Below are 25804 nucleotides of genomic sequence, written 5' to 3'. Positions count from 1 at the left end.
GATATGTTCCATGCAAAGATCCTATTTGTAAATTCATTAGTCTAATCAGTCGTTTTTTAATTATTGTGTCTGCATATACATTTATTGATGAATATAATTTCAAAGATGTGTTTTAATACACTTATAAATGAACAATCTCTGTAAAAAACAGAATATTAATATAGTTGAAATAAAACAAAATCGAGACATTATTTCAAACAAGTTACCCTTATCTCTCTTTCTTTTAAATAGACCCGAAAAATATTGCACACTTTCTTGGGTTTTCTAGCTATGCGAAATATGTATTATCAAAATATATAATTACCACATTAAATTATTTATCATTATTTTGAAAACAAATCAAATATCTGAACACATATTTGAAAATGCACTGAAAAAATATCGCCCTTCCTTCACTTCTAATATGCGCGGGAATTCAATTCCTGCTGATCTTCGCAAAAAAAAGAGAAAGGAAACGATTTCTGGAAGAGAATACTGGGAATTCGAGTACCGCCGTTCTTGCAAGAAATAAGAAAATTTTTCTTGCTGTCAGCCTAGAACAAAAAGTTGAGATCAAATTATCTCGTCTCGTTGAGTTTTCTATCGTCTAATGAGCTCCTTTGTTCACTGTATTTTTTAAGTCTTCTATATAGTTTATAGAATACTTTTTATAAAAATTATTGTAGAAAATTGGAGTCTCTCGCAACAATAAAATTAATGAAATTTATGTTGGAAGCGGAATAAAAATCGTTTTCATGATAAACAAGTTTGCTTTTCTTCTTATTTCGTTTTGAAATGCGGAAAATATATCAATAGTTTAAAACAATATGTTATTCTGCTAAATGTTACTCTGGATTTCTGTTCTATGAACCATCTCTTTTTTAATTAGTAGACTTAAATTCAGTTTTGCTTTGCATTTATTAGAGCGAGTATTGTCCTAAAATTAGATTTTAAAATGTAGAAGAGAAGTTTGCATTAATAAAAGATCTAGCAAATAGAAAAAAAAAAATGGCAAAAAAAAGTGTGTAATTTTAACAAGTACAGATCAACAAATTCGGAAAACCTTTATTAAAAATAAATTTCTCTGGTGCTTTTAAGTTTTTAAAATCTTTAATCTTAAAAGCTCAAGTTGCATAAAACATAAATAAAAATGTTTTACTAAAAAAAAAAAAAAATACTATTTTACAATATCTATGTATCTGTAAATTGAAATTTCTTCATATCGAAATTTCTATACTTCGAATTTCTTTTCAGGAATCTACAATTTCTTTACATAGAACCTTGACTGTTAAAATTTGAGTTAAAATTATTATAACCGATTTAAAAATCCATAAAATATTTAGAATGCTGGATATTCTCAATTTCTGACTATACTCTTCTAAAACTGCATTGTAAAAAAATACTGCTCAGATTAATTAATATATAATCTGATACCTTATGAAATAAACTAAAATGTAATAATATTCCGATTCGTTTATATATATCTACTATTCGATTCAATCCTTTATTTTCTAAATTAAGTATTGGAAAAGTGGGTAGAGAGAATATAATGCTACTTTAATTTTTATAGTGATGGTGGCTTCTCTTCCTTTATTCACAACTGAAGAAAAATAATAATAATTAAATTATTAAGAAGTCTTAAAAGAATTATAATTGTAATGAAGTTAAACGATCGTTTCCGAGAGGTGAACGAGAGTTGGGCTGTGTAATCTTAGAGGCTGTCTCTACGCATGGCGCAACTTCTTTAGAAGGAAGTACGATCCGTGGAAGTAACTCTGCTCTACTCCATTGCGAGAACAGGCTGATTTATCCGGAAATTTTTCATGTCCGTACTCGTATGACTACCCCCCTTACAGTCCTCTAGGAGCACAATCTAACTCTAATCATGCGAACTCTATTTATTAGGATTACTTTAAGAAAAAAGCTGTCGGCAGAAAAAATATTACGAAAAACACTCTTCTGCCCCCCCCCAATATGAAGAATGAGTTGCAACTTGTTATCAAATATATGAAATGCTATTATAATTATTAAGAAAACTTTTGATAAAGCATCGAATTGAAGCAGTTGATTCAGTCTGATTTTTAAAAAATTGCTTGCACATATGGAAACATAGAACTCAGTGTTGTAACATCACAATGCAGAAGAAGGCTATGCATACTGAGGTGACAAGCGTAGTTAGATTTGTAATGTGTCTGTGACAACTCGTGAAGAATTGATTTCATTGTATGAATAGAATACTTTACAGCTAATTTATTGAAATACATAGTTAGCCGCAAAATCTGAAAATTGTGAATAGATGTATGATTTATATAACTTAAAATCCTAATTCGTTTGGTTTGCACATATTTTACATTAAATATTATTATTACTATAATATGCATCTGATTTTTTTTTTCAAAAATAATTTCGATTATTTTATTTTGATATTTATGAAATGATATCTTATGGATTATATTTTATGATAATTTTTATAAATAGTTTTAGAAGTATCACAGTAATTAATTATAATTACCACTGCATAACTGTCAAAACAATAACAAGAATTATGAGATCATATCGTATATATTAAACAATATGTAAATATTTAACTTGTAAAAATAACTTCAAGAAAAAAAAAAGAAAAAAAAATTAAAAATGTATTTTATATTATTTATTTGAATAACTATCAATTTTTATCTTATACTTTGATTTTAATCATTCTAAATGTATAGGATTCTGGTACTAAACACAACATTTTTCTGTCAGTAATATTTCTATCTCGAGCGGAGAATTCCCAACTGATAAGATGATAATGTAGAGTTCGGAAAATTTTTTCTAACACGTGCCGTGACCATGACCATGACCCGTGAATATAAAGAGGGGAGGAAGAAGAGAGGCTGAACCACAAAAATACAAATAAAACAAAACGTATTAGACCGTTTGCTCCAGCGCATGTTTAATTACATACAGCTGCAAAATTGATATAAAACCAGTTTTGGTTTTAGGTATTTTTGCTGCCTTAAGCAGTTAAAATTATGAAGACCGTCTTTTAATAAGATTATCAATTTAGTCTGATATTTAAGCTCATTTTTAAAATGTTAATGATTCATTTTTTATTAATATTCTTTATTTCATTAATATTATGGATATGTATTTATTTTTTTATTATTTATTTTGACTCCAGTTCATCCGACTTCGAAGTTTACACACCATATTATTGAATCAGATTATCGGTTTTAAAAATATTCTATTAACTAAGAGAACATTATGAAGGATATTAGAACCCAACCAATTGCATTTGATAAAATACTAATATTATCTTAATATTTAAGAATTCATAGAATTTTTATGTATTATTAACTTATTTATTTAATAATCAAGGAAATAATTTTTTTAAAATCGACTTGCTTATAGACTCCTCCCTTGTTGGAAATCCGCCTCTGAAAACGATACGATTTATAAAAATTAAATGATGATTCATAAAATCTTAGCATAAAGAGTTTGATATTCATGAAAATTAATAATGCATAAATAGTGAAAATGAAGGCAAAAAAAAAAAAAAAAATCGTTTGATGCTTTTTAAGCCGTTTTTCTTTCAATCGTCTGATGCTAGATAGTGATTTTGGATTCATCATTATTTCTGAAAGATCAAGCAAAATGGAATAGAAATTTTTATTTTATTTAAATTTATTAACTCTTTGAATGAATGAGGGAGGATAGTTCTCTAAAATGGCTTTAGCTTTTTAATAATACAAAAGTATTTTTATATTAGACAAACATTTACGTTAAAAAATTTAGAGCTAATTATTTTTTTCTATTCAAGGATCTCATCAATATATGCTTTCCAGCTAATCTCTATTAATTAAAGTGACTAGAGTTTTTTAAAGTATCCATCCGGATGCTAATTTAAATGCAAAAACTTCATGCAAATTCCATCAATCTAGATGATTGATGTTTTGATTTATTAGCGTAATACTTACAGGCAAGCACAAAGTTCATAACTCAAAAATGATTTTTTAAAACCAGAATCAAGGTGAAGTTTTATCAAAATTTCGAGGCTGAATATTTTGACGATTACAATATTATCTGCACTTAGTATACTTAAAAATAACAAAATAAAAGCAGACTTGTCTTTTAACATTTTGCAGGCAATCGAACGTCATCGCGATCCTGAAAACAAACAGACTTTAAAAGCAGTGGATTGTAATCTACATTGAATGATAGACACGTGTACTAGCTAGAGTTATGTGCCTTATTGAGTGAAATAAATAGATTTATTTTCTACCATGTAGAAAAATGAAGAAAACCCCTCTACCATACAAAATGTTAAAATAAATAATGTATGAAATATTTTAAATATAATGTCCAAATTAAAAAAAAAAAAAAAAAAAAAGGTTAACGATAGTTTTGATTGAAGCAAGCTATAAAGAATTGGAGATTTTTTTTTACTGCAAACGATTCTAAATTGAAAGTGATGTTTCACTTGCGATGATTAAACAAAGTTAATTTTAGAAAATAAGTTTTATGTGGACGAGTAGTTGCAACCAAAAATAGAAAAGCCATTAGAAACTGTAAACTTGATACGGAAGAATTATCTTCTGTTTCAGAGATCATGATCAATATGGTCAATGATCTGGGATAAAAAAGAAAAAAAGGAATAGAATGTGCGCTCAATCCACTATATTATAAAACGCAAATTAGTTTGTTGATTCTGTCTTTCAGTGAAAAAAATAAAAATAAAATTCTGTAAAAATGTATAAAAATAAGTTGCGAAATCGTTTCAGTAATCTTTTTTCTTATTTCTTACTATTTTAGCTGTCGTTAATGTAGTTATAAAATTCAAACGGAATTTTAATTGAGAATATATGAACTAAATAACAACAAAAAGGAATTCAAAATTGACTACTTAAACTAGTTAAGATTACTTAATAAAATCAAAAAATTCTACTTCTTTAAAGTATAATAATTTTTTTTTTAATCTTTTACTCTAAAACTTTCTATTATAAAAAATATTTATATGCTCTGTTTAATATGTTGGAATAGCAAAGAGAAGTAACATTACATTTAAACTATTAAGTAAATTAATATGTTAAATTAAAATACCTAAATTTTTGTAAAATTTACAATAAGGAAACTATTTATGTCCTTAAGGAATCTGTCCTCACCTCAATTACTTTGTAAATTTTTTTCCCTTTTCCTAATTGAAATAATGTTTAATCACTGTAATTTATACCGCTTTTATTATTAATATCTAACATTCTTATTACCTTTGGGAATCTAAAAAAAAAAATTAAGTGGATTGATAACTTAAGATAATTCTATCCCCCCCCTCGAGTATGCAACTTTTTCAGCCTGTTAAATATTATTGGTACTATAAGAATCAATAATTTATTGCTAAATTTATTTTTAAAATTAATTTTAAATTACTGCTTAATCTTATTTCAACCATCGAAAGTGAAAATTGGAACCAATAGATGTCGCTTTTACTTTAGTCTGTATAATGACGCACAGTGAATAGCACGAACAAAATATTCAGTCTATCGATTCAGCTTTGATGTAAGCTCTAACCAAACAAGAGAAGGGTTGCTTCAAATCAGTGACCTGATAATTCTCCGAGGCTACTTACAAATGCAGTAGCCATGCAAATTGTTATCACTCCATTGTTTTTGACAGGTCGAAGGACTTAAAACGTGAAATTTCTTTTAAAAAATATATCACTATTATTACAAAAATTATTGTTGTTGTTTTTTTTATACATAGTATTAAATTGTTTTAAGGGATAAGAATTTTTATAGCTCCAAGAAAAGCTGATGTTTGATGTTGTGAATTTTTTAAAAAAGTATTTATGGTTGATTTTGCTGGCTAGAAAGATTAAGCAAATATTTATACTATCTTTTTTTATATTCATACAGTTTATTTGCGTCATACCTCAAATTTATACATTTTTTTTATACTGTTTCGTTTCCGATACTTTTGTCTGCCATGACCGCCCATTATTCATCAGACAGCAGGTTTCCGATTTATTATTTTTTTAAAAATATTCTAGGCCTATAAAAATAAAAATTCATCCTGCAGGAACATCTTACCGTGCATAAAAAAAAATTAGCTTTTATCAACATATTAACCATTATATTGAGAAAGGCTCAAAGTAGATAATGAGTTAATTAACACTGCAAATTAAACCTAGAAAAATGTAATTTTCAGCACGTATCTGTATGAACTGAAATAAATATAATATATGTTGTTTTCTAACAAATAAACCCAAGAAAAAGTTTTCTATGATCTTTTACAGTATCATTAAATTCAATTGTGTTGAATAGCATATAAGACAGTTAACAACTACGCTAACATATGCTTTTGTATCCTGGTTATGTTACTGGATTGCGAACCACAAAGTCCCAGGTTCTATCCTCGTGTATCCCTAAAATTGGTGATCCGGACGTGCTTTGAACACGCAACCTAACTCAATAAATCATTTTTATTTAAGGCAAGCATGATTTAATAAATACAGGATATCCACTCTAACCAGGGCCCTTTAGTAATAACATACATCTACTAACAAAATAGTCTAAATGGTAAATAATTATATTTTATGTAACTTTATTCAATAAATGTTCTAATGAATTACGAATTTTAAATTTTTATATAGATCCTCTGCCTTTGAATCATATTTAACAAAATTTCTTGAGGCACTAATATTTTATATAAAAAGAACTGCGCTCCAACAATTAAATCAATCATTAAAACCCACTGATTACTGAAAATTCCAATATCGAGATTCTATAAAAACGCACAATTGTAGACCTTTCCATCTAACATTTAAAAAAAGAACGCCAATCATTGCCTGTAATTTCTCCAAGGTTGTTTATAGATGATTGCGTTTTTGTATGTGTTAGCGCAACACGCCAGACCATATGACCTAGAGCTACCAAACTTGAACCATAAGTACTTTAAAGCACCAGGGAGCTATTTTTTTAAAAAAATTTAATTTTAAAAATTAAGCGACATTTGGTGTTTTCCCGCAATAACTACTGAAAATATTACAGCACAAAACTGATTTATATATCATTTTAAAGTTCAAAGAAATAATATTTTCAATGATACCAATGTTTAACATATAAATTAAGTTTCTATTTTTAATGATTTTTTAAAAAAATATTTTATTTAATTTCCAACAATTTATTTCGCACAAAATGGAAATAAAATTTAACTTGTACGAGCATATTATGAATCCGTGGGAAAAATTAGCTTTTATCAGCTAATTGCCATCACATTTGCAAAAATTCAAACTGAAATATTAAGTTAACTCTTACTGCAAATTAAACCTAGAAAAGTGTAATGTTCAGCACGTGTTTGTATAAAGTGAAATAAATATGAAATGTGAGATTTTCTTTAAAAAATGAACGCGAGTAAAAATTTTCTGTGATGTTTTAAAGTAGTGATACTTTTAATTCAACATTTCAGTTTTATTTAAAGATACATAGTTTAATATATACAGAATATCCACTCTAATCAGGGCCCGAGAGCTAATTTCTAAAATTATTTTACGTATATTTTTAATAAAAAATAGTCTAAATGAAATAAATAATTACATTTTAAGTATGAATCAATAAATGTTCTGCTGAGTTACAAATGTTTTTTATGCATATCCTCTTTTCTGTGAATCATGTTTAATATTATATTCTTGAGACATTAATATTAAAAAAAAAAAACTTTTCCCTTTTGCAATTAAAGCTGATTATTATGAAAATTTAAATATCTCTATTCTATTAAAAAAAAAACCTCTATTTTGAACCTCTTTATCGACTGTCTTGAAAAAAATATGTCAATCAAGGTTTGGGCTTTTCCCAAGACTGATTGTCTATAATAATGATGTTCAAAGTTTTATAACTTTGTCAAGGCTGATCGCAGAAGACTGAAATGTTAGAATGTCAAAATAATTTTTCTGAATACGATTTATAAGGTCGAATAACTATAAAATTTGGATTTCATAATTATTTTCAAAAGCACGTTTATTGATTGAAACAAAATAAAATATTATACTATCGAAATTTGAAGTTTAAAAATATTTTGCTGAAGAAGCTATTAAGAGACCAGGATATATAAATGTTTAATTCAAAATTTTAGAGAGTATTACTCCTGGAGAAGCAGCTGATCACTAAAGGCGGCTAATTTTAAAATAAAACGTAATTGCTAATTGCCTTTTTGCTTATAGTACTTACTATAAAGAATATAAGTATTTTTCACATTATGTACATTAACTGTGTACAAAAAAAAAAATCGATTTTTTACTTTTAAGCATAAGTTTTAGCATCCGTTTGAATGAGAATGGTTTTGAAAAATGACTGAGGACTTGTGAATCAAATACAAGATTCAGTCATTATTTCATTCAAAGACTATAGTAACACGATTATCATAATACTTAATTTATTCAATGAATTCAAAAGACTTGACACTAGCTCTGCAATTGTAGAACATTCGCAAATACTGCAGAAAAAGTTACAAAATAAATTTTAGATATAAGATATTTCAAAAAGACAGGCACTGGCTCCCAGACCACAAGGAACGATTTATGCTTAGAAAGTAATGTCTCGAAACGCGATCGATAACAGAGGGCCTTTTATTTACAGGCTTGTTGGAGAGCGGATCGTTTAAGGCGAAGAAGTTTCCGGGGGAAGAATATATTGTCTCAGTAATATGAAGGTGGAATTACGCGGATAACAATGGACGAACAGCTATCTGCATGTACTTAGAGTATTTCCATAACAGACAGCTGTTTTATTTAATTCTTATTCATTTTTTCCCCTTGTGAGGTGACATGAAGTCCTCGGTATTCTAAACACTCAAGCTGTCACGTTTTCTGTAATTTGATTAAAAAGTGAGTTAATTAGTTTACTTTCCAGTTTCGATGTTATGAGAGTTACTTAGGAAGGATTCAGAATTTTCAACCATAGTCAGATGACAAGGGCGCTATGTGAACCATTACTCCTTCTCTATGATACCATACCACACAAAAGGGACAATCATTTCATATCAAAGGGATTTTTGAAGGATTCGGGTCTCGAATCAGAAATTCTCCAATGCCGAATCCGTCCATAACCGAAATTGAGATTTAAATGTTGGTATCAGAGCTCATATATCTAAAAGTCATATTTGTAAATCGTCCGTGGCATTCAGAGAATTAAGGTATTCTTAATTTACAAATTTTGCTGCGGCTTTCATTAGTCATGAAATTTATCCATGGAAAAATAATCTTAATAATTATTTGCAGGAACATAATATATGGCGTCATAAAACTTCTACCAGATTTTATATTCTTGAGGATGCCATAACAGAAGTTTTTAGGCTGTTCGATGACAACACTTAATAACGATTAAAGAGGATCTTATGGGGTGTAAATTCTGATTTGTCAACTTTCTGTTGGCTTCTGTGCATTTATATTCAATTTCATTTCTTTTTTAAATTCTATAAAAAATGCAAAGAGGGTTTTTTTTTTTTTTTTTTTTACCATTTTGGATGAGTGAAAATTCAGATTTGACATTTTTTTAAATATACAATAAACACTAAACTGCACAACAAAGCATAGAAATTTGTATTTCAATCTTGCATTCAATACATATTTTGAATTTCTTGACACATCATATCATTTGAAGAAATAAAAGTAATAAGCGTTTCTATCATTTCCTTTTTTTAGGAGCTGCTGACGTTAAGTTAGGTCAAAGTGATTCCTCCCTTTAAGGAGATGACTTTTCAGAACATAGATTTGTCGAAAATGATTTATACAGAATATATTTGAGAAATATATTTGTGTGTGTGTGTGTGTGTGTGTGTGTGTGTGTGTGTGTGTGTGTGTGTGTTTCCAAGTATTTGCAACAAAATTTAATTTTTGGAATTTTTACTTCAACTTCTGGAAATATTTCGTGTGCATCTCTTTACCTACAAATGCGCGAAAATTGTTATAATGGATTAGATTATTTAATCAATACAAATAATGGATTTCTTTCTTTTTATTTGGCTTCCAGATTTCTTTAAATAAAGTGTATGCGAGAGGATTTATTTAGGTAATCAGAGCTAAAAATAAAAGATAATTTTTTACCCAATTAATAATTTTTCAAGCGGACATCTATTTACAAAATGCAACGGATTTAAAAACCGCGTTCGTTCTAATTCCACAGACCCATTTTCAGCTGCGCCAATCTGAAATAACAAACAATACATCGCCAACCGGTCTCTTAATAGCGTCGGTGAGCTCACTTACCTGGAAGTTAACGCTTTCACGTGTTCGCTTCGCGTGAATATGACAGGGTAAATGTGCTTGGTGTTAGAAATTGAAGAGCCAGTCGGCTGAACGTTTAATGTGTGATATCTCTCATAGTTTTATGAGCCGTTTACCGAAGGTTACGCACGTGACTGCTGTTGCCTGATTTTTAAACTGACGGAATTTCTTTTTTCAATCTTGGGAGGTTGAATTTTCATTGCTATATTTACGTATTGTTTGCATAAAAATGATGATTATAAAATTTAATTTTAAGTATTAATTTCCTCGCTTCGCTTGTATTCGTCCTGTATTTTCGACAACATTGGCGAGGGATTTTTATCAGAAAAGTACAAATTTCAGAAGTACAACTGAAATTATTTTAAATACACTGTTATAAAAATGCTATGATTTTGTAGATTATTTAACATTAATGAATACTGAGATTCTTCCATATAAAAATGCAAATGATTTTGAAAACTTTGAGAGAAACACGAAATGAATATTTGAAATTATAGAAGCATTTATCGTATCTTTAAATTTCAGGAGCATATTTAAAATGACCATATTTTTTACTCTTTAATTCTGAAGGCTGTCCTTATCACTAGAAGGGAGACATCAAATTGGGGCCAAAAAATATTACTGTTCCACCTAACCTCGGATGACTTATTACTTTACTGAATATTTACATAAACTGGATAAAAGCTTACACAAACACATATCCTTTAATTCCTGAGTCCATTTCTAAAATTTACTTTCATAAAAATTATTCTGAAGGACTGAAAGTTCTTGTGGGGCAACAACAATGCAGTGATTCGTTCATATCGTCTTTCGAAAGTCAGCCATTGCTTGGCTAAGTGGGAAATAGAAGATAGCACCATTTCTCTCCTCCCTCTTTTTTGTCATAGATCCCTTATAAAATTTGGCTATATTTTATTTTTGATGAAAATAAATAAGTCTAATAATCGAGAAATAGCTTCCACCATTTAATAAAAAATAATCAGTTGGCACTTGATGGCGAGAATGAAAAGCATCCTTATTATACAGCCCACGATCTCCAATACTAATAAGAATTTGAAAACTGTCAAATAAAATACTTTAACTTATTAATTTTGATATACATAGAAGTTAGAGTCGCATAAGCAATTAGCTTGTTTTCCCAGTGACATACACTTTCAAGGACCAAATTTCCATATATGTGACAACAGCCAGTTTTCCAAGTCTTGTTAGAAAGCCGCCCAAAAGATAATTATATAGTGATATGTTAGCCATTATATTTTATTGCACTTGTCTATTAATCTCTCAAATGCAATCTTATCAATTCACAACTCCCTTCCTCCCATTTCATACTCATTCAAATGACTGAATGTTAAAGATTCTAGATTTCGCGATTATGGAGATGTATGTTGTCATTAATGACAGCATTGACACAAATGATACCATGAATCTGAACATTGCAGGTATTAATAAAATTCAAAAAGTATTAAGTTGCTGTGACCTTCTATACTCTGGTAAAAATCATATTTCTCCATAACAGATGAATATGGCATTTTGCGAATGGACTACTGAGAATAAAAATGCTTCAAAAAGCAACTGAATTCATTCATAATAAACATGAATGAATTCAGAGCAGGAAGAATCATTTTAAGATATTTTTTCCCTACTATAATATATATTCTTGTTTACTTCTAAAGCGGTTGTATAATAAGGATGCTTTCATGACTTATTAGAAGACTATTACAAAAATAAGGAAATGTTATTGAGTAACAAATGTATGCAAATATTCTATTAGAAGAAAGATTCTCATACTGTCAAATTAGTTGTTAAAAAGCATATAAGGGTATTATTGATTTTATTGTGAGTCTACTGTATGGTCTTCATCACATGTCTTTGAAATAGTTTTATGCAATTTATTCTAAGGATAATCAGTTCCGTTCATCTCTTTAATATAATCTTTCTTTCTTTTAACATTTTGCTCAAATTCTTACGTAAACTATTAAGATAAAAAAAAATGATAACTAATAGGAATAGAAAAATTATTTTTTAACCAGCAATAAAATCATAAGAAAATTTTCAGAAAAAGAAATTCATAAAAAAAAAATTAATTTCAAAATTCATTGGAATTAGTAAAAACGTAATTGCTTTACGACTGGCGGAGTGCCGTCCAATCAAAACTTTCCAATTTTAACCAACCAATCAAAGATTAATTTGAAAAAGAATTATGCTATAATATATGCAATAGCAGTAATCATTACCTAATATGAACACAAAGTGGAAAAAAAAATGGAAAAGAAAATCGCAATGGTTGCATCATCTTGTTTGCATAAATAATAATGATGTGCCATAGAAAGTGAAAACAGTCAATGAATTTGAACTCTTAATATCTCGACACATTTTTTAAACGCGTAGAAAAATGATCGGTTGCAGTTGGGAAAAGAAAAGCAATAAAAAAAAAAAAAACTAATCGGTAATTTAAAAAAAAAAAAAAAAAAACTCCTGCTGGGAACAAGGAAAGCAAGTCTGTTACCGACATTCGACTGGGTATGGGGTCTGTCAACTACATCTGCTTGATATAACCTTTGAGGAGGCTTTTTCCTTTTGTACTTCCAGAAGGTAAAAAAAAAAAAAAAAAAAAAAGGAATGGTTTGTACAATTCGTTTCTGGATTACCGGAATTTGAGAGTATGATATTTCCTGCTCGCACGCAGTGATGTTAAAATGTGCAGAAATAATCCGGAATAATAATTGGATATTTATTAAAAATGTAGCTCCAAAGCAAAGGAGTGGAGTTGTTTTTTGCTCCATTTCTGTCGACTGCAAGGTAAATGCTTTTCTTTTCCTTTAAATTGATTTTGAATTTAAATTGAAAATGCATTGTATCTGGTATGGAAAACTTAATTAGATTATATCAGCGACTGATTAGAAATTAATGTCATGTTTGCAGGAATTTTTTCAATAATAATGAGTAATTTTTATGTTTAATATTCTTATATTTCATTTATCTCTTTAATTATATTTAATGAGTAATTGTAGAAATCTGAAAGAAAAAAAAAAGAAATGGTATAAAAAAAATAGCAAGATTATGACCTTTTTAAACATAATTCTTAAAACATTTTTTAAATCTTTCATAAAATGTTAATTAAAAATCTAGCTTCTGATTTTGAATTTTTCATTAAAACTGAAGTGCACAAGTTCGTTGATTCTTTGTATTCAGTTTGTAAAAATGGATCTGGACTTTCTTTCTTTATTGCTGCGCAAACAGAAGGAAAGTTATATCGGGATTATTTTAAGAATTTCTCTTAATTTCATTAATATTAAAGGTTTTTTTTAAAAAAAAAACAGCATAATTTTATATAAAATTGCTTATGATTCCCAGGTTTTCTTTTATAGTTGTCCAAAAATAATTTCGAAAAACAATTGGTTTGAAAAAAGCTAGTATATGTTGATTGACTGCAGAAATTTAAATAAGGCATACATAAATTTCTCATTTTAATATATTTTTTTAAATTCTGCAGATATAGCAGAATTTGAATATTTTTGGGTTAAATCAATACTTAGTCAGCATGGCTTATTAACAATGTATATGAACTAAAATAATTTTCTTATTGTATGCTTTCAAAATTCTGTTATATCTGTTATATTTGTAATTGAAATTAAATGTAAAATTATTTTGCATGTATAAAGTACACAACAATAGTTTTTGAGAAATATTCATAATTTCCTTTCCGCATCGAAGTTGTTCGATGCGGACTATGCACGCTGTGCGTTTTACAAGCTTACAATTAAAATATTTACGTAATAGCATGTACGAGGAAATGCATGTCCATCCTTTATTTTCTATTGTCTTTACTACATTCCGAAAACAGAATAGAATTTTATTCTTTTTCTTTCTGAGTGTTGAAACGTTTCAGATGATTGCATCTTTTGTGAGAAGAATGCCAATGGAAAAATCTTTGTGACTGCCAATGCTATTGTCAAAAAGAATTTCATCACTTGATATAAAACGAATATTCTACGTTACATGTTTTCGAAAATTACTTATTTTAGATTTTAAAAGAGATTTTTAAAGATTAAGTGAAATACAAATACTATGCACGCTGTGCGTTTTACAAGCTTACAATTAAAATATTTACGTAATAGCACCGCGGGAAGATACTACGATTGATGATTGGCAGTTCTTTGACCTAATGACGTCAATGTAGTCCTAGAGGGTTTGAGGATGACGTCATAATTTCCTTCGTCTGCCTCTCGCGATTTTGCCTTTATTATATGAGTATTATTTCTCTCTAGTATCATAGAAGAAAAGAAATTTTGGAAATCTATAAAGCAGTACACATGATACTTTAGTTAATAGTGTTTGTATACTAAATGGATATTGTTACTATTTGATAAATTAAATATTTTGTGATTTAAATAAATTAAATATTTTGCAATTAAGATTTAATAGTTCAGAAAAAACTTGAAAACTATTTTTTAAACCGATATATATGCTTTATTTTCGATGAAAAATAGGTTTGCCGATTAAAAATGCTTGTGATTTTTACTGTTTGAAAAATCTTTGAAAAGCATAAATATTTTGTTTTTATATATTTATTTGAAATTCAATTAGTACAAAATAATCAACAATATTGTTACGATGTTGTAAATGGTGATATCAGGCAATAACTTTTAATTAAAGGGTGACATTTTATACCACATCTCTATTTCTGTAGTTCGTGTCTTTTATCCGATTTGGTACAAATGTAAGGGAAATTATTAAAACAATAACAACTATATCTCCATTTTACAAAATATCACATATTTTAAAACTCATGAAAAATGCCCGTTTTAAATTTGTCATTGCTTAATATTAACAAAAACATAATTAAAATTGAGATGATGTCTTAATCTTGCACGTGATTTGCATTCCAAGAAAGTGCTTTTTTTTTCCTATAAATACTTTATAATAAAAAAGGAATTTGTTGACAGAGGTTTTGATTTTATTGATGGCATTTTTAATTTCAAATAAGTATTATCTTGAGTGTTATATAAATGCATTTACAAATTTTTAGGATGGATTTTTTTAAAATGTATTCTTCCAGGATTTTGGTTTAAATAATTGTTTTTGCCTTTTTCACTCTCAATTTTTGTTTTGCATCCTAGAGATGACTACAATTTCACAGGCTGAATATTATTAATTTAATCAGGTTATCTACCTCTATTAGATGATTCATAAAAATGAATTTCTATTCATATGTCTTCCCAATTTACCAATGAGCATAATTCATTTATTTTTCCGTCTTTATTATATTAAGTTCAAACAATTATCAAAAGTTCAACAATTATCTTGTACAAAATACAAAAATAGTACACACTTAAGATAAATTTGAACATTGTATACAAAACATTTCTGAAAAGATAAGATATGAGATAATTCAAAATGTACGATGAATAACTTAAATATGCATTATATACCATTTTAAATACTAAATATAATAACTAATTACACCAGATATACTTTGATTTTATTCATATGGTAATAAACAAAACTTTGAAATTGCTCTTTTATTTTACTTCTTGTGGAGTTTTTATCACAAGGAGTAAAAAACTCTATTCCTTGATCTGATGTTGCCGTCTGATCCATAAATTAAATCTTGTATTCTTCCATTGTCCACTGGCAAGGGGGGAAGGAGATTATCATCCTTTAAAAGAATCACAGAATCTTTTGTTTCTCAAATTGACATTTGTGTCTACTATTCAAATTATTTAAGTAATCTAATTTCCATTTTTTCCAATTTATTTGGACCATTTTGCTCAATTTTTGCCATTGAGATAAAAGGTTATCTTTTCTCTCTGAATAATTTGGATCAGGAATACGGTCGATTAGTAATGGCCTTGGATCAGTCCTCTGATCCAAACAATTTCAAAATTGTTGGGATCAGATGACAAAGGTGTCAATGGGCGACTGTTTAAAATACCTTCAATTTGAATAACAGTCAAAAAGTGCTCCATTGTTAAACGCCCATTACCAACAACTTTGAAAGATTTAACACCCGCCTCCCATGAGCCATCGAAGTTAGGTGACCTTGGAGGAATAAATTTCCACGTCACTTGCTCAGTTGTTAAGTGATTAGCTAGTGACTCTAGAGGTCTACCAATCATATTTAGCAAGCGTTTTAAGTATGAATTGGCTCCTTTGAAATTAGTTGCATTATCAGAACAGATAGAGGAACTAGCACCTCTTCTGCTAAAAAAAGCGCTTTAAAGTGGCAATCATTGCATCTGCAGTAAAGTCAGCGACTATTTCCAAGTGGATTGCTTTAGTAGCAAAGCAAATGAAAACAGCCACATAACATTTTTGATAATTGCCTTTCCTCTAACCCTTGTATTTAATATAGAAAGGTCCATAAAAGTCTATCCCAACATGAATAAATAAATTACTAGGTTTAACTCTATTGATTGGGAGATTTCCCATAATTTGGATTACAGTTTTAAGTTTATTTTTTAGCACAAATGACACACTCATGAATAATTTTTCTGGTTGCATTTCTGCCAGACAAAGGCCAATATTCCTGTCTTGCCAACTATATCACTGTTTGTGCACCAACATGTAAATATTTAAGATGAAAATGTTGCATAATTAACAAAGTGAATTTGTGATTCTTTGGAAGTAAAATGGGAAACTTTTTATCTTATGACAAATCAGAATTATTTAGCCTTCCTCCAACACATAAGACACCGTTTGGATCTGGAAATGGGTTCAAGCAACTTACCTGACTCTTGTTAACATTTTCGCCTTTTTCCAAGAACTTTTATTTCAAGATTAAAGGCAGTTACCTGAACAAGTTTGACCAAAGTTAACTTGGCCAATTGCAAATCGTTGGTGGTTAAAGGACCAGACATTTTGCTCGAGTTTCTCAAATTATTAATAAGTTTGAAAATAAAGATTAAGACTAATTATTTTATAAAAATCATTTGACACTCTAAGCATATTATCTAAAAATGACGAATCCACAGCTGAAATTAAACAGCAATTAATCAGATTCTTGAGTTCTGCTAAATAAAGTTTCTCAGAAGAAATCTCCATGTTCTGCACACTGTTCAATGGATCGTGAATGTCGTCGCAATCAACCAGGAAACTTCACTTTCACTTCACCCACTGAATTGACTGCTGTGGTGTAGATTGCAGAACCATACGCCTTTTCGGCCGACTCACAGAATCCATGAAGCTCAGTCACTTCCGCAATTGAAATAACAATACTTTTTTCGATATTAATGTCGTTTAAGTTTGCTAAAAATGCCACAAACTCTTGCTGTTCACCAACTTCTTTCGCAGGAAGCATTTTACCCCAATTAATCTTCAGCAACCACAATTGTTGCATGAAGACTTTTGTTTTTGTGATGACTGGTCAAAAAGTCTGGCGATAATGGATACCGTTTTGGTAGGATGGGCATTTTGCTTTACATTTACTTTAAAGGTAAAGTCAGTTTTAACCTTCCAGGCAATTCCCAAAGTCTTAGCTTCATCCATAGATGAGAATTCATATTCTTTCTCCGAGGCTGGAATAAGCTCAGAAGTATTCCCACACCACTTGTGTAATGACATATGGGCGGTTTTTAGAATGTCAACAAGTTGATGTTGCAAATTTTTTGCCTCTTCCAATGTACTCTCTCCACTTAAAACGTCGTCCATATAAAAGTCATGACACAAAACTGATGCAGCACTTGAAAAGTTTTTCCCCCGTCAGTGGAAATTTGTTTAAGTATTCTCATGGATAGATATGGACCACTAACCGTTCCGTAGGTAACTGTATTTAGCTGATACGTTTTAAAGTGTTCATTAATTCCCTTTTTTTCCATAAAATTCTTTGGAGATTTCTTTGACTCTCATCTATATTAACCCTACGGTGCATCTGACGAATATCTGCAGTAAATGCAAATATATGTTTTCTGAATCTGACTAACAATGTAAATTGATCATCTTGAATCACTCCACCGTTATACTAAATTAAATGACTTTCCACTAATAGTCAAGGTGGAAGCATTAAACACGGTACGTTGGTTTAGTTGTGCTTTTTTGAGGCCTATAGATGCCATGATGAGGCATATAATATCTCACTTCAGGTTCAACGCTTTCATCTTGAATCTCGCTCATGTGCCATAACTCCTCATACTCATTCAGAAAGTCAGAATACAATTTTAGATATTTTTGGTCTCTAGACAGGCGAGTCCACAGCGATTCAAGACGTTTTAGAGTAATATCCCTTGAATTCCGTAGGCATGACCAGTGCTCTTTAAGTGGTATCGCCACGGTATATTTTCCTATCTCATCTCAACTATGTGTTCGCGTATAATGCTCCTCACAAATAGCATTCTCTTTACTTTTAGGTAATTCGTTGCTTATTTCCTCAATCACCCAAAATTTTCTTAAGTTTGAATTTAATTCTTCTGCCCCACATATTAAACTGCAATAATTAGAATTCAATTTATCTGAACTCGAAACGCTACTTTCTACAATATACCCAAATACAGATTCCTGTAAGATCAGATTCTCATTTTTAGCATTTAATTTTCCATGCTTTATCATGTCATAAAAATATTCAGCGCCAATTACAATATCTATTTTCCCCGGAATATTCAAGTTAGGATCCACAAGATGAATTGATTCTGGAATCTGTACACGCGTATAGATCATCTGATTTGGTATAAAATCCGTTATTTTTTATACCACTAACATCGAAATATTTTTTTAGAAATTTTTATTTTTACGAACCACAGTAGCCTCAGCATACAATTCGGACTAATGAGCGAACACCGTTATCCAAAAGGCACCTTACTTCCTGCCATTGCGAACATCTATCTTTTGTTAAACATCTTACAGTAGACAAAATTACATTTCGATTTATGATTATGATTGGTTCCACTCATTAGGGAAGCAGAACTTTGATCAGAATTTTTCTCCCCCGATTGTGAATTATTTATGACTTCTGCGGTTTCTACATTTGTAGATGAAATGTTTTTTGCTTCTTTCGGAAAGTGAATTAATTATGAGCTTTGCCACAGAAAAAATTCCTATACAAACACTTCTTAACGCTGCAATTAGGCGATAAACATTTAAAGCAGGCGTTTTTATTTTTTACTCAAGCACCGAATTTTATACTTACTTATCTTTTACTCAAGCGCCGAAAGTCTCTTAAATTGAGGACAAGCATATAACGGATGATTCTCGCTCTTTAGACATAAATCACAATTTTCGTTTTTCACCTCACTGAAAAATACTTTTGATGCTGGTTTAAATTTATTGCTAAAATTTTGCCCTTTTTTCGTCTAATTTATGATTTTGCCTTTGGACGCAAAATATAGATCACATTTTTTCTCTAATTCGAGAGATGTAAAACACTTTTAGATTTGTCTAATATTGATATTGTTTCTTTGTCCAGAGTTTGGAATAACTAATCCGAAACTATCAATTGTTTGAGGGTCTCGAAATCTGTTACACCTCTTAATTTTAAATAATATTCAAAGCTAGTCATTACGCGTGACGCGAATTGCACATGACTTTCGTTATCTCTAGAAGCATTTCTAAAATTCTCTAAAACCGCTTACGCTGTTGGTTCGAAATCTCTTAATACAATTGATTTAACTTCGTCATAATTATTTAAATCTTTCTCGGCAATATAAATTAGGAGAAGCTCTTTCTCCTAATAAATTAAATAAAATCTGCTTTAAACTTCTCGGGTATTTTTTAGTACTAAATGTTCTCTCTAACGAAGTAAAAAAGAAACCTCAGTTCTGAGCTTTACTCGGTGGTTTAATACACAATATTCTCAGGGACTTTAATAAGCTATCCAGTCACTCTTCTGGTTCAGTTTTACACTCTTGATTAACGGAAGTCTGAGTACTATTTTCACTAACCTTTAATTGCGCTAATTGTAATTCGATTTTAGTTCTCTCTAATCTGAGACGCTCTAGTTCTATTTCACCATCCTGATCGGATTTTTGGTTTCTATACCACATTATTCGATCTACAGCGTCTTTAATAACTTCGGTGGTCATTTTTAAATACGTCACTTTCCTTAATTAAACGCTTAGTTTCACTCTTTCCCATGCATTCCATTACAAACCTATCTCCTCGGCAACGAGTTTTAATTCATCTTTCTTTAATTTCGCTAGACCTGTAATTTTAAATATATAATTCAAATATTATCACAATTTTATTCTAAACTCATTAAAACAAAATTAACTTCGTCTCGGGAAATTAATTATAACTCATCAAAAAGAAAATTAACTTCATCTTGGGAAATTAATTAGTTAATAATTCAAAGGATAATATTTCCCATACCTCTTTGCTGGGACTGCTGTCACTCGAGAACAATTATCCACAATAGAATTCTCATTCTTGGTATTTTCGCACCAAATTCGTCATTATAGACGATATCGCCACAAAACAATCAAAACACATTTCAAATAATAAATCTCTATTCAATAGATGTATAGCCGTCTTCAGCAAACTGGACGATGTTTTGGCCCCTGACAGCTTATTTTTTAGAAAACTCAATAACATAGAATTCAAACACAGACTTTAGGACTGTATCCCCATTGCTTTAATTTCAACACTCTCTTCACTCTCAGGAACACACACTACAGGGTTATATCATTTGGCCACTTGATGGCGCTACAAAATTAGTAGGAGGAGCGTTCTGATGACTTATTGGAGCCAACAGTTATAAAAATACTTAATTTTTGTTTCATTTAAAATTAAATAAAAAAGTTTTAATAAAAATTGATATAACCATAAAGTTTCTTTTTGTTTATTTAGAATATCGTAAAAATAGTTTTTGTGGAATAATATGCTCCGAAGTTATTGCGAAAACAAGTTAAGGGCTTGATAAACTTTTCATTAAAATTCCTGTTAAAATTTGTAAAATTCTATTTTAGTTAGCTTTGCTACCTAAAAAATAACTACCAGCCAAATTTGGTTATTCTAGATTCGAGAATCTGCCCTGCAGAGAATTTTGAATGATTTTTCATTAAACATGTCGCTATCTACAAACATCATCGTGTTTATAAATGCTACATATTTATTTGATATACAAATAATTTTTAAAAAAATACAGAATATTACACAAAATTTAGACATTTTCAATGATGTTTTAAACGAAATTTTGCCTTATCATCATCTATCACTTTTTTTTTCATAATTTCTTCCGAGTTTGAAAGCATATTTAAAAAAGTTAGGAATTTTGTACTTATTCTTAAAATTTTTAATTCACTTTGAAAAACATGCTTCACGTTCACTGTCATGTGCAAATTGTCTACACATGACTTGGAACGTGAGGCGCATTGTTTTGACATTTTTGAGCTCTGTCCAAGGTACAGAAATTGCGCACACATCGCCGTAGTTTGAAATATAGGATGGAACGATGTTAAAAGAATCCAGCGATTGTGCAATAAAGTTGGCTACTGAAAGAAACAAACAAGCAAAAAAAAAAAAAAAAAAAAACTAAAACTGGCTGGCAGAAATTCGTATATTTATTGCCTATGCGAAGAAATCGACCTCCTTTTCCAAAACGATGTTACATTTTCTCGTAAAAAATAGACGATAACGGAAATGATATTAATATGGATTAAAATACATTGAGTATATCATATACCTAAAAAAAATATCAACGAAGGGATTTCTCTTGTTTCTGTAAACTTTTTAACTCGAAAAAAGCGTTTTTTTCTGTAAAAATGAAAAATTATAATAAATATATAAGGTCCTTCAAAACGCGTTTTAAAATGTATGCTAAAATGCATGGACAAATTTATTAAAGGTAAAAAGGTCAAAACAGAAATTACAAACTGTCAAGAGCTGATAAAATGCTCTAAGTAATAATTTAATAATTTCATTCATTACTAATTTCAATTATTCAAAATTATTTTTCAAAATTGTTATTCAATCTATTCAATTGTCATTATTCAAAATTATTTTTAATTTTTCAATAGCGAGTTTTAACTATTTTTTAAATCTTATTCATCATAGCTGAATTTCAATTTCGTATTGTTTTCAGCGCATTAGCTTTTGGAATTTATATTTAAAATTCCAAAACTTTGATGAAAAATAATTTTCTGCTTTTTAATACATTGATAAAATAGTACATTTAAAAAGTTTTTTTACATATATATTTATTGGTTTTTTTATTTTAGTTTTTTTAAATACATTTTATAAATATTTCAGAATCTTACGATCAGTTTTTCGTCAGAATTAATACAGATGTAAATATTAAATTCCCGAGTTCCGAGTTTTTTTAAAAAATCCTTCAGACCATTTTTTTCTTGAAATGTGATTTAAAGATCACTCTATCAAAGATAAAGGATTAAGAGTTGCCTTAATACTTATACTTCCTAAAATAAAGAGACTTTGGAGCGCGATTTTTTTTTTTTTTTTTTTTGAAGGTTGGCTACTTATGAGATTTTATTATAGTTTATTTCTGCTGAAAAAAAAAGTATGATCTTTTTAGATAATTCAAATGTGTTTGAAACATTTCCGTTTATAAATATTTACTGATTAAGTTAACGGTTCTCCCACAAAAAAAAATGACTTACCTTCCTATTTTACTCCGGCGTCAAAACATCTATGTTAACAAATTATGACTTCATGGCTTACCTGATAAGGAAAAAAAAAGGAAATAATAACTTGATATCTTTCAATATGTATAAATATTTTATAACTTTGCGTCATCAAAAATAATATGCAGGGAAAGCTTAACTGTATGTAGTTCCGTCACTTATAATATGTAATGCGTATAAAATCTTGATATGCCATTTCATAGAAGGTCAGCATTGAAGATACAATTTTTTTATTACTAAACATTTCTTTTTTCTTCATTAAATAAAGCTCCTATTATTCTAAATTTGGATTTGCGAAAAAAAAAACTTTTTAAAGATCGCTTGGAATCATTTTATTCCAAGAATATCTACTTTATTTCTTTAATAACCATACATTATAACAAATATTAATAATAAGAAAAATTTTTAATTTGGTACGCATTAATGAATTTAATTTTCCAAAACCTTAGAAAAAAGATATTTATTCCAGCAGAAAAAATGCTCAAATAGGAACATAAAAACTTGAAGAAGAATAACATAAAGAAAGGTTATTTATTACAATATTTGTATGGTTTAATGAATAAACGTAGAGTTCAAAAGATTGCAAACTCTGAATTTTCGTTCAATTCTCCTATCTTCTTAGCAATCTTAAACTTTTGCCACATTAAAATATTACATTAAAAAAATTCTTGTCTTTTATGACTAAAAAGGTAAGAAACTTTTTTTAAGCCAATGGCAACCACAAAAATCATGCATGTCTTAGCATATTGTTGTTGTAGCGACTAAAATTGTCTAAAATAGTGATATTCAAATCTTAACAATAAGTTTTTAATTCTAGAATTTTTTTTTAAATTTAAAATGTTAGAGAGCCAAGAATATTTTACTAATTATGATTAATAGAAGCCGGAGATTATATATATATCATTTTGTTATTTTTTTCAATTCGTTTATTAATTCAAAACAATATAAAGCATAAATCTTTATATCATTTAGAGGATATATATATATAAAGCATTTTCAGTTTAGCTGCACTTTGATTAGAAACATTGTTTGATATCTCCATTTGCTATCTTTCAACGAGAAAGTGATGATTATCGTTACACGTGCGCGTGTATTATCTACGCGTTGATGTAAATTACGAAAGTTAGTTTTAAGCTCGTATTCGTAATGTAAAACTTTAACCTTCGCTCATTTTTTAGTCAGTTAATGATTTTTGTGCATTTGCATTGAATAAATGTGCCATTCAAATTGTATCATTATCTTTAATAATATGATCTAATATTTGTATACTTTGTCAATAACATAATTTTTTAATTTAGAATATACTTTAACGTGGATTTCATTGTTAGACACATTAGTAGAAAATCAGACCTGCAATTCAATTGTCAACAGTTCTATCACTTAATTAATTGCTTTTAATGTTACTCGATACTTATGTTGTTAAAATGCGGAAGAATTTATGCAGTGCCGAAAACAAATAGACGAATATTTTAGAAAAGAAATTGATTTGAAAACGGGACAGTCTAATGTTATCATTTATAAAAATCGCTTATTTCTAAATTAAATTAAATCAAAATTAGTGAATTTTGTTTGTATATACTCACATTATCTTATTTTAAAATACAACGAGAAGAGAGAATATCTTATTTTTAATTCGTAATCAGAGAATGAGGCGGAGACCCGGACCAGTGCTCTCCTCTCCGAATTCCTCAACCCTAGCCGCAAAAGGTCATTTCACATTGATGCGTTTAACGTTAATCAAGTCAAGGAACACAGTGTCACAAGTCAGACGTATACTTGCCGCTTTCCTTTTTATTCTTAACAAATTACTGTTAAACTGCTAAATGTTAAAGAAACAAAAAGAAATTAATTCTAGTTAACTGTTAAAGAAAAAGAAAAATTCGTAAAATAAATATTAGTTTCTAGGAATATGCACCTTCTTAGACACATGAAGAAAAGTAGTCACAAGGTTATTCATCTGAAATTAATAAAAGAATTTCTTTTTCTAATTTATTTATTAATAATATCTTCTAGATTGGCTTTAATTTAGCAGGCGAAAAGGATTGATAGAATTTTATCTTAAAAGTGGTAGCGCGTGAACCACTTTACAGTTAAATAAAGAATAGTTTTCAATCATTGTAGGAAAAAAGAAAGAAATCGAATTAAACTGGGCAAAGAAGAAATCTCAAATAGAGTCGTTTTCGATACTGAGAGAAAGAAGGTGAATGAAATCGTTTGGCTGCATAACGGACAAATCCTCCACATTAAAAGTATGGAGAGATAAGATATCTGGTTTCTATAAGAAATGGATTTTTATGTCGACTAAGCTTTTAAAATGTCATCGAAAGTAGGATTATGGGCCCTTCCTCCTTAATTAAAGAACAGTATTTATTGTTCTTCAGATACTCACTTTTGGATAATGATATGTTACTTTTAACTATTTTATTAACTATTGAAGTTTTATTATTTATTAGATTTACTGTATATACATAAATAAATATTCCACTCGTTTGTGCAAACCGTTGAAGGTGTTGATTTCATCAAAATAAGCATGATATCAAGGAGGCTATGTTTACGTTTAATTCTGCAATGCGGTATACTTTGATTATCAATGGAATTTGATGGCGCAGATTACCCAGAAAATGGAAATAAGAACGAGAAAATAAATCCACAAGTCTACAAGTTAAGAATTAAAAATTAATCAATCCGATTCAAAATAATAAGCGAAAAAAAAAAAAGAATGCCGAAACAAAATGCATCTAACGAAACGAAAGTAAGGGCATAACAAAGAATAGTGGAAATATGCTTATCTTATTAATTACTTATCACCCTTCTAAGGGGTAAAATCGTTTTAAAAGTGATAATCTGGGGTTCCAAGAATGAACAGGACTGATGAAAGATAGCATTAAAAATGAATGCGAAATATAAGTTGTAGAAATCATTTCTTTTAATTTTTAATAAGTGTGTGAATACGATATGGGAATTTTTAAAAGATTGCATATGTTTATTGCGTCTGCTCCAG

At 29.1% G+C, this 25804-nt stretch overlaps 1 long non-coding RNA gene across 1 annotated transcript in view; it reads right to left on the bottom strand.

Annotated features, from left to right (window-relative positions):
• Positions 1 to 20810, bottom strand: part of LOC129983554 (uncharacterized) — a 41349-nt gene extending 20539 nt beyond the window's left edge. Inside the window, exon 1 of the long non-coding RNA XR_008785416.1 lies at positions 20534 to 20810. This is a non-coding gene — a long non-coding RNA (uncharacterized LOC129983554). The remainder of the gene's footprint in view (positions 1 to 20533) is intronic.
• Between the last annotated feature and the right edge of the window lie 4994 nt (positions 20811 to 25804).

This window comes from Argiope bruennichi, chromosome 9 (assembly GCF_947563725.1).
Source record: "Argiope bruennichi chromosome 9, qqArgBrue1.1, whole genome shotgun sequence".
Taxonomy (NCBI): Eukaryota; Metazoa; Arthropoda; class Arachnida; order Araneae; family Araneidae; genus Argiope; species Argiope bruennichi.
The sequence above is the reverse complement of the archived record's forward strand: the minus strand, read 5'-3'. Positions and strand labels throughout refer to the sequence as shown.